Consider the following 11,660-nt stretch of genomic DNA (forward strand, 5'->3'; position numbering starts at 1 on the left):
GTCCTTGGTGTCCTTGCGTTTTATGCCTATCCTGCCTCCCCCCAGGCCCTCTCCCTCCCACACATCTCCCGATGTCCCTGCTCTCAAATGTTGTGTTTGTGTGCTTCCTCCCCTTTTCTCCCCATCTTGTCGACCGCTCCCCTTTTTATATACATTGTTTGCTTGTTTGTTGGATTTGTTTGTTTGATAAATGTTAGCTCTTTCACGAGCCTCGACTATGTATACAAAAAAAAAAAAAAAACCCTACCGCTATAATTTGAAGACCAAAATTTGGGGGTAGGGGAAACTAAAATGACTGTAGTTTCGCTCTGGATGGGTCAATCTTAACAATATACCACTAATAATGTCCGTCTACGTACCCTCCATCTTAATCAAGAAGATTTTTGCAAAATATTTCATTATGTAGGTTACCAGAGGTCAAAAGGTCACCAATTTTAGGGGGTGCCCAAAATTGACCATTGGGCAAGTCATGTTGATAGAATAAAGCAACAAATCACCCAATGGTGATTTAAACACTTGGAATGCATATTTTAGAGGTCTTCAGATGATTCTCTGGGGACATTATTGAGTTGCTTTTGCAAAATTTTATTTCAGAGCAATTGATTTTGAACCATTTCTTGTAAATACCTAAAATCCAGGGTTTCGGGGGTAGGGGAAACCATAATGACTGTAGTTTTTGAGTGGATTGACCAAAATTGAAAATCTAATCCTCAAATTGTATGTCTATGTACCCTCTATCATAATCACATGATTATGCAAATTATGTCCATATGTAGGTCACCAGAGGTCAAAAGGTCACAAATTTTAGAGCCTGCCAAAATCGTCTTTAGCACAACTTATTCTACTGAAACAAAGTAGTAAAAATGAGCAAAAAGTAATATCAACTTCCAGAAATTATATTTTAGATGTCTTTAGGTAATGTTGAGGGCTTGTAAAGTAACCTGAGTATTTTGAGTTCTCAATCTTCATCATCATCATCATCATCGCAATCTGATTCAATATCAACTGTCATCTCTAGTACATCCTCCTCATTTCGCTGGTTTTCGCAAGTTTGTAATTTACACATTGGCGTACATTTCAACCCATTGTCTATGCAGCCACACTCTCCCTTTTTGCAAACCCTTTTGCACTGGCAGGCCATCATTTCCAACACAGCTTCAGGTGCCGGAGTTCCGGCCATCCAGTCGATGACAATTGAACTGCTGTCATCTTTTACCCATCTATTTCCCTCTGGATCAGGAATTACTGGTTTTGTCTCCAGGCTTCACTTCCAAATTCCTGCCTAGCAATTGGCACGGAGGGCATGCTTTGTTAGACTATCTTTACAAGGTGGAAGAAGGTTTGACTCTATTTCCCCTCTTTTGGCAAAGAACACCTCGTATCGGAGTTGATTTACCTGTACAGTTTTTGTGGACGACGCATACATGAGACATGTTGTTGAAATGTTGCAAGGTATCAAACATTTGATCTGATATCTCCCATGCACTTCCAAGGTTGGAGAAGGCACATTGGAATTCACTGTTTGATCGCATTTTGTCCAGTGGTCCTGTTTTGCCTCCCCCAACGAAAGAACTTCAGCAAATGACTGAGGTTGAAACCTCAGCAAATGTGCTATTTTGCACATTTAACTTCTGCACAACGCTCATGCCATCGATAATGCATGCTGAGTTCTGTGGGAGGGTTTCTACAGGAGGTACTTTTTCCCCAATTTTCGTCATTAGTGCTGCTTTTTCAGTCTTCCTAAGCGACCCATCTTGATTTGCCAACACCCATGGTAATGGGCCTCGTGGATGAGACAGAACCTCCTGCATGTCCAGCTCATGACCTTGTGCGATAACAATCATTCTGGCAAAAAGATTGCGATCTGCTCGTCGGATGACCTCTTTCCCTTTGCATTGCACTTTTTTGTACAAACATTTGCAAATGTCTTTAGCTTTTGCTTCTTAATAGTTGCATGGAAATCTACGGCATCCGGTGCTGCCTTTTCAAGACGATCAATCTTGAACTTCTGGTATGCCTTTTCGCCAATGCTTTGAGCAGTGAAAAGGTCCTTCTCAACATCTGCTGGGGCCAATGCGCCGGTAGAAATGTTCACGAAAGAGTCCTCTTCTGATCTGTGGGGATTTATTAAAGAGTTCTGAATAAGATCAGTGAGTGATTGGACTGCTGACTCGTCTTTTTCAATTCTCTTTTTCTGCAAATCCGGATGGCACGAAGTGGAGGAATGAGTTCCTCGCATTGCTCTTCGGCGATGAAGAAACATGCTGTGGTATTCGGCATTTAGGTAATAACCACGAATTGCACCTGGGTTTAAGCTAAAGCCTCTTGTGCCACCTGACGTCTTGGTATCCTTATTTATTGTTTCTTCAATTGTTTAGTCCACTGGTATTTTGCCAAACGGATTATCAGCTCCTATTTGAACAGAAAATCCTCCGCTCATGAAGTATTCAAACATTTCAGGATGATGAATATCTAATGACGACATTTGCGCATAGTAGAATGTCCAATATCTGGCATAGTTTAAACGGTCATACGCGAAACACCATGGGATCATGTCTCTGATTGAGGCCAGGTGCAAAAGCCAATCCCCTTCTCTTGTTGCCCGCAACAAACCAAGCACAACCTCGGCCATATCTAGATAAGATATCCAAAATGCTGATAGGCTGCCATTGTCATTCTTGAGGAAGGCGCGGTACTGTTGGAAAAGGTGAATAATGCGAATGCATGAAGCATTAGACGTGGCATCATCTAGTGTCTCATGAGATACATCACTGGCAAAGTCTTTTCGAACAGTTAAAGCTTCACTCAGACAATCATCTTCTCTTTGACCTAACCACTGTAAGAATCCATTCCACACAATTCTCATCAACGCTTCATACATGAGTTTGTGCATTCGAACAGTACTTTCTGTACAGAAAGAACGAACAGACAGAACAGAACAGTTGTACTTTCTGCCATCAAATACACCGCCAATGGAACCATCAGCAATAACTCCGGACTCTACACATAAGTCCCTTAAACCTGCCTCTCCAAATCGTTTCCCTCGAATAGCCAACATTGTGCACAATGTGTGAAAAACACCCATTCTGAGAACTATGCAACCAAATCTTTCTTGATGCTTCCAAACAATCTCCAAAGCTTTGGCATATAGTGCCTGGTCAAACACACAAACAATTTCAGATAGTTCCACAGATTCCATGATTTTGAGTGATTGATTCAGTACCTCATTTACCGTCGACAACTCTGTGGCTGGTGCATTAACTGTTGGGATGTATGATATGGTGTCCTGAACTACAACAATGTTGTCTCGGATTTTTATGTTAAATCCGGTCCAACTGCTCACATCCTGAGAATTAGTGTCAGAGAGACGTGCCAAGACCCAAGCTATATTTTTTGTGTGGTGCTATTTACAGCAGCTGTTGTATCATGTTCAGTAGTAAAAATCAACTGTGGACCAACTCTCTTACGAGCAATATACAATGGTATTGTATCTGTCTCTGATGTAATGCTTCGCTTCTTCGATTTCTCAACTATGGGAGTGCGTCTATCCGGGAGTGGCCCAATTAGTTTTCTTTGAACAGCTATGCCATTTACCCTGTGTGATGTCCCCCCTCCACTCAATGTTTCCTCAAGACGATCAATGTTATCTGAAGCTAATGTTGTAAAGACACCTGGATGAATGTCAGTTGGTAGTGGGGTGTCTTCACCACATGACAACTTTTGCAGACGAAGAGCCATGTCTATTTCCTCAAGTTTTGAATATGATACACCGTGCCCTAAACGATTTAATGTCTGAATTAACTCGACATGTCCTGTCAATGATTTTACCGCGAAAGGTAAGAGAACATGCTAAGGTGGTTTTTCCCTGCCGTTCGTAATATTAGACACCAGGTCTTGCCCAAATGAATTTGCCAGTCTCTATACCCTCTCTGAATTTGAGTTATTGCCAAAAGCTCCTGTTGGTAGTGTGCAGAAGAAACTTTTAACAGGCTCGGGAACACAACAGTTCTTTATTTCAGTATCCGGAGGCCACTCCTTACTTATCTCCTGCGCTCTGACAATTTTCCGAAGTTGTGAGGCTGCTTTTGTCAAGACATTGTCTTCCTCCTGGGACGAGACTATGTTGTATTCCTCTCTCATGGAAAAGTGTTCCTTTGCAAGCTGGCCAGTTTTCAGGCTTGCTGGATAAACCAGAAGTTTACCGTTTGTATCATTTACAAACCGGAGAGTTTCGCCAAACTCTTGTTCTAGCTTTCTGCGTAAGTGTTTCTTTGTTAATGGTTTCACTTCTTTGATACCATGAGCAAGAAGACGAGTAGATAATTTGGATGTTAGATGTGTCATGGGAATGATATCTGGGTTAAGGATGAAGTCATTCTGAATGTAAGAAAACAATTCAATTTCTGCCTGCTCTAATGCATTAGCATACTTAGTCTCAGGATCATCAATGTCTTGCCTACCCCCTTGAGACAATTCATGATCCTCCTTTGTGTAAAAACGATAGCATGTGTGGTGGTAATGAGCTTCTGCTGCCACTAGTTCTCGATCAAGGAGGGCTAGAATCCTAGTATCCTTTTTTCGTAAAGCAGCATCCCGTACTGTTTGGTCAGCGCGCAGCTCTCGACATTGCACTAATCGTTCTCTTGTATTTTGTCCGTTAAGATACTTAAGCTTCAGACAGAATATACACATGGCATCATATGCTCTGCCCATACTAACGCTTTTTCTCCTTGGCTGCCTCGAAAAAATGTCCGCAGCAGATTCTTCCTTCGTAGTTTCTTTTTTCACTATTACGTCGAGGTCTCTTTTCATTGTAAAAAGACTCCGACATCGGCGATGATACCGTATTGGGGGAATTTCCCCAGCAGGAAGGTCCTTTGCTAAGTCCAAGACTGGGATACATTGTCTAATAGTTGCAGCATTCAAAAGCGTTTCCCATGACACTAGGTCCTGTGGCGATGTGAGTTTGGCGCCAGGGTCTTTTTCATCACAGTTTAGAAGACAAATAGCAGTGGAGGGGTCTCGTCGAGCTCTCTTCGGTGGGAAGGTAGGGCCAGCGTCCATTGTTTCTTTGATGTTGTGACTGCTGGGTCATTCTCAATGAAGAATCTGTGATCAGCAAAGCAAAAACTTACTGCCCAATGCAAATAGTGTTGGGTTGTTATAAATTTCTTTTCAATATTTCTAGGAATTGTAAGCTTAAATCTTGGGCTACAATTGTTGGAACGTTATAAAGAAAACTAAAGGTGAAACATACCATTAAACCATTTAAAAGACACCATTAAAGAAGGAATTGATAACATGGAAAAGTTGTCCAATTTAAAACTGAATGCACAACAAATATTGATTACTCCTCTTCCTAGACCGAAATGATGCAATGCACAGAGAATAACACAAGTTGAATTAATTAATTGAATTAATGCTGTTAATTACACCTTTCTGTTTATATTATGACATGTAAGGTTACAAGATGCAGCCTGTCTTAGATCTAGGAAGTTGTCCTTACAATCTTACCTGCATTGTTTGATCCTATGTCAACTAGAAGATGTGAAAAGATGGATTACATTGATGATCAACTTCTCAAGATGAAACTTAAAACAAAAGCTTGAATATTGCTATCTATTGAGTAAACTCGAAACTAAGAGGAGCATGCGGTAATTTGAAACCCTGGAAATCATAAGCAGATTTTATGTCAATATCACATTTATAAACCAAAATGAGTCGATAAAAACATCAGAATCGTCTCACACAGCCTCAGAAATAGGCATTCTATAACGATTGAGACACCATTCCCTCATTCATTACTTGTGTTTTAGTCAAATACATTTTCTTCTGGTCTATTTTTGTGATCTCTAGAATTGTGACCTTTGGTTGACCTCTGATGACCTACACATTGAAATAATTTGCATAATCTAGTGTCATTATGATAGAGCGTACACAGACATACAATTTGAGTATCAGATTTTCAATTTTGGTCAATCCACTCAAAAACTACAGTTATTATGGTTTCCCCTACCCCCGAAACCCTGGATTTTAGGTATTTACAAGAAATGGTTCAAAATCAATTGCTCTGAAATATAATTTTGCAAAAGCAATTCAATAATGTTGCCTTAGAATCATCTGAAGACCTCTAAAATATGCATTCCAAGTGTTTAAATCACCATTGGGTGATTTGTTACTTTATTCTAGCAACATGACTTGCCCGATGGTCAATTTTGGGCAACCCCTAAAATTGGCGACCTACATAATGAAATATTTTGCATAAATCTTCTTGATTACGATAGCGGGTACATAGACGGACATTATGAGTGGTATATTGTTAAGATTGACCCATCCAGAGCGAAACTACAGTCATTTTAGTTTCCCCTACCCCCAAATTTTGGGCTTCAAATTATAGCGGTAGGGTGATGTTTGAGAGGTGATAACTACCAGAAAGCTGCCAATTTCACACTGCTGTCACCTAAATTCATCATCTGTAGGCCCTAAACTATCAAAAAAAACAGTGAGGCTTTGCCACCAGAGATGATACCGATGGGTCAAATTTTCAGGTTTGGCCCATGGACTATTTGGTGCCCCAGCAGACCTTAAAAAAAAAAACCCTGTCATAAGATCATTCAACGAAGACATCCTCGGCTTATTGGGACGTTTCCTTTTATCTTGCGTGCGTAGCGGAAAGTTGGGTGACACAATTGGTTCACTCAATCTGTCTGCCAAATGTCACTGTCAGTCTGTGTTTGAGGAACGACATGCTTTCCTTTTAATTTCATATTTTGAATATCGTTCACTAATCGGAATATGAACGTGCAGCTTAGCAGTGTGTTGGCTCTAAATTTGACGGAGTCTCGTCTTGAGCGTGCATTCACACTTGCTATATCGGAATTACTTCAGCCTGTCTGTTAGTTTGCCAATCAAACAAAATTGAAAATCCTTCCGAACACGAAACATACTGTTTTTAAGGACATCATAAAGGACACAAACTATGGGCATGAATAACTAGTTTGACGTGTTAAATGAGGTGGTGTAAAAGAGGGTACATCCACGGCGGTAAACTTCTGATTCAATGGCTTGTTGTGGGGTTTTTTTTTTAACTTGTTGCTGTCGCTGTATCAACATCAGCCAGCACGTTGTTGTTGTTGTTGTTGCATACCCGAGACAGTTCAGTTCTGTGTTGAACAAGCCCATGGCATGGAGACAGCCGATGATCTCGTAAGAGCGACCCATAGATCCCCCAAATATAGGATGGTGTACCCCCACCTTCACAAATTCAGGGCCACCACAGAGGAGGAAAGGAGAGGAAGGGTGAAGGAGGGAAAAGGAGAGTGGGAGAGATTTTAGTGCTAATCTTGGATTTTGCCAGCCTTCTTGGGATTTGGACATTTACTTTAAATAGAAATATTATTTTCCGGTAAAAATGTATTCCCTGACATCCATTAATTATAAAATGTATGAAAAAACACATGAACCACGTATGGGACGTTAGGGCCAATTTATATTCTGGCGGCAGCTATATTGGTTTATGGCATGGAGCCAGAAAAGTTAGCAATCTTGAAAGGATAACTGCCACCCATTTTGTTCAGCACCCTTCATTTACATAGAAACCACCTCTAAATCTCAAAACATTCTTGTCATGGGACCTTAAACATTGATCCTTCACTTTCGGTTCCGCCTCATGGCAGATGAACAGAGACAAAGGACCAGTTTTCAATGGGAATGGAGTACTATTCATTCTGCTTTTTAAAATGATGATGTTTCACAGCAATTGTGATTTATTGATGGTTTTTTAAATTGTCTTTCCAGAGAATCAATTGAAATTGGTTTTTTATTCTCAGTCAAGTTCGCAATTGTTTGACAGTGAAGTTTCATTCAATCAGAACATGACACAGACTTCTTATCAGGAAGTCAACAACTATAGCAGTGTATTGACTAAGAACAATTGTAGTTCGACATTCAAGAAAATTGAAAGGAACGAGAAGCTGCACAAGTGTTCTGTTTGCAAGAAAACATTTATCTCATTAAAGTCTTCAAAGAGATGTCAAGCAACACACAGATGGGGGACGCCATACAAGTGCAATGTGTGCAGCAAGGAATTTTCTTGGTTATCAACATTGAAATGTCATCAAGTAAAACACACAGGAGGGAAACCTTATAAATGTCCTGTGTGCAGCAAGAATTTCACTCGTTCATCAACATTAAAAACACATCGAAAGTTACACACAGGAGAGAAGCCTTATAAATGTCCTGTGTGCAGCAAGGATTTTGCTTGTTCATCATATTTACAAATGCATCAAAGAACTCACACAGGAGAGAAGCCTCATAAATGTCCTGTGTGCAGCAAGGATTTTGCTCGTTCATCAGATTTACAAGAACATCAAAGAACACACACAGGAGAGAAGCCTCATAAATGTCCTGTGTGCAGCAAGGATTTTGCTCATTCATCATATTTACAAACACATCAAAGAACACACACAGGAGAGAAGCCTTATAAATGTGCTGTGTGCAGCAAGGATTTTGCTCGTTCATCAGATTTACAAACACATCAAAGAACACACACAGGAGAGAAGCCTTATAAATGTCCTGTGTGTGGCAAGGATTTTGCTCGTTCATCACATTTACAAACACATCAAAGAACTCACACAGGAGAGAAGCCTTATAAATGTCCTGTGTGCAGCAAGGATTTTGCGCATTCATCACATTTACAAACACATCAAAGAACTCACACAGGAGAGAAGCCTTATAAATGTCCTGTGTGTGGCAAGGATTTTGCTCATTCATCACATTTACAAACACATCAAAGAACTCACACAGGAGAGAAGCCTTATAAATGTCCTGTGTGTGGCAAGGATTTTGCTCGTTCATCACATTTACAAACACATCAAAGAACTCACACAGGAGAGAAGCCTTATAAATGTCCTGTGTGTGGGAAGGATTTTCCTCAATTATCACATTTACAAACACATCAAAGAACTCACACAGGAGAGAAGCCTTATAAATGTCCTGTGTGTGGCAAGGATTTTGCTCGTTCATCACATTTACAAATACATCAAAGAACTCACACAGGAGAGAAGCCTTATAAATGTCCTGTGTGTAGCAAGGATTTTGCTCGTTCATCAGATTTACAAATACATCAAAGAACACACACAGGAGAGAAGCCTTATAAATGTCCTGTGTGTAGCAAGAATTTTGCTCGTTCATCAGATTTACAAATACATCAAAGAACACACACAGGAGAGAAGCCTTATAAATGTCCTGTGTGCAGCAAGGATTTTGCTCGTTCATCGGATTTACAAAAACATCAAAGAACACACACAGGAGAGAAGCCTTATAAATGTCCTGTGTGCAGCAAGGATTTGACTTGTTCATCAACTTTATAAAGACATCAAGTAAAACACACCGGAGAGAAGCCTTATAAATGTCCTGTGTGCAGCAAGGATTTCACTTGTTAATCAACTTTACAAACACATCACGTAATACATACAGGAGAGAAGCCTTATAAATGTTCTGAAGGTTCTGTTGTTCTGAATGAATGTATTATCTCTGCCATTGAACTGTACGCATTAAGCTCGTTTGGTCATCCCTGTTACCCTGCGGTGTTCACCAAGGGTAGTTACGCAAAAACTGGTGTCAGGAGAGTGGGATTCAAACCTCGTGGAGACACGGTGTCCGAAGGTTGTGCGTTTGACACCCGCTGGGTGCAAATTGCGCTCGGCTTTCAGAATCAATTTTTTTTTTCATGATTGTCTTTCTCTAGTGAAGCGGGAGGTAATCGTAGTACCAGGGTGTCCAAATTTTATAGTCGATTGAGATGCGAGGCGCAACATCGCGTTCCTGTGAAATTTAACCCTTGGATGCAGTGATTGGGCCTCGGAGGCCCACAGTTTTTTTGGTTGCAAAAAATATGTTGTACAATTGTTTTTTGGAATGAGCCTCATTTTTGCCGACTTTGATGTTATTACACAAAATTCAGTGACATTAAAAAAAAAAATCATTCTGGCTCGTGGGAAAATCTTCATTCTTCACTTTTAACCCGAAAATCCGACACGAATGCAGGCCTGAGGCCTTCGAGGTCCCGCCTAAATGTTGTTGTACGACTATGTTATATCATTATTTTCTTGATATGAGCCTCATTATATGCTCCTATAACTTGGTTACAAATAATTCAGTGACAAAAATATGAAAATTTTAATTCAGGTTTGTTGGGAAAAGCTTCATTCTTCATTCACAACACTAATGCAGGCCTGGGGCATTGGAGGCGCCCCATCTCTCCCAATCTTGTCGACCGCTCCCTTTATTTTGTGTTTTCTGTGTCGGACTGTCGGTTTGACTTTTTGTGTGATTAATGTTAGCTCTTTCATGAGCCTCGATCTTGTATACAAAAAACAAAACACACACACACACACATATGCACACAAACACATACACACACACACACACATATATATATATATATATATTGTAACGATTTTGAGAAGTGTAACGGGTTTTGAGAAGTGTAACGGGTTTTGAGAAGTGTAACGGGTTTTGAGGAGTGTAACAATTTTGGAGGAAGGGTAACGGATGTGAAGAGTATGGTTTTGGTATGGTAACATCCTGGTAATGTAAATAATGGTCGCAGCCGTCCTCCTAATTAATTTCATAGAACATACACGCAGGTCACGATATATCTTTTAAATAGTGTATTTCCTTATTCCATGTAGGCTAAGTATGTGTTTTCCACTAGATTGACTTTGCATTGTATCAAACAAAATAAGCGTAGGCCCTTCCAATTTCCCCAAAACCTCCCTTCCAATTGCCTTCCGCATTTTGGCTGGTTTTCTTCAAACCACCATTGGCCACGAGGTAAGGTTGGGGAAGAAAGGCGTGTCTCCACCTCGTCGTAAGAGGGAAGGAGTGAACCAGCCCTAACAGCCAATCAACACCGCGGTGAGTGACCCGGTAGGCGGGCCCTCGGAGTCGGCGGCTTGATTTCGCTGGAGGTGATAAAAGCGACTGCAGGGGACTGCTTTACCAGTTGAGTCCAGATGAGAGATGACTGGAGAGAGGCCTTGAGAGATACGCTGGGGGATGACCTGGAAGAGGAGCGCAATCCACCGCAAGCCCTACCTACCTACCTACCTACCTGCCTGCCTGCAATACCCCCCTGTCGTTGGAGAGACGCGCTGAACGGAGGGAGACGGCTCCACCCCAGGAAGAGGAGCAGGTGTGCCGAGCCAGCGCGTGACGGCCGCGGATACGCGACGGAGGTTTTCCCGCCAAAACCGCGAGGGGTGCTGCGGCCTCCGATTTTGCCTTCCTCTCAAGCAACCTACCTCGAGCCATTACCTTCCTGCAATATCCACCGTGTGAGTGTGAACGTCCTGTCCTACTCGTTGTCTTGGGGATTAAGTAAATGAAATAGAATAAGTTAACAATGCACTGTGTGACTGCTCTTTTCCATCTATTGCTGTAAATAATATTGGTCGCTCTAAAATATTGCTTGTGTGTGTATAATAAATCTGTTCTTCCTCCGTATTCTTCTTCTTCTTTTTCATTCTCTTGCGATCGCTTTAGAGATTTCCCGATTGAATATCCGTGGGGCGATCTGGTCAACGTCGGGTGAAATCGGGTTTTAATCGGGGAGTAACTGTTCGGACGCGGTTAAATACACCACCGCTCGGTAAAAT

The 11,660-nt window shown here is 41.2% G+C and overlaps 1 pseudogene; it reads left to right on the top strand.

Annotated features, from left to right (window-relative positions):
- The first annotated feature begins 8,279 nt into the window (after positions 1 to 8,279).
- LOC144891961 (uncharacterized) lies at positions 8,280 to 9,443 on the top strand (annotated as a pseudogene).
- The last annotated feature ends 2,217 nt before the right edge of the window (positions 9,444 to 11,660 follow it).

Source organism: Myxine glutinosa, chromosome 5, assembly GCF_964187855.1.
Source record: "Myxine glutinosa chromosome 5, kmMyxGlut1.1, whole genome shotgun sequence".
In the NCBI taxonomy this organism is placed as follows: domain Eukaryota; kingdom Metazoa; phylum Chordata; class Myxini; order Myxiniformes; family Myxinidae; genus Myxine; species Myxine glutinosa.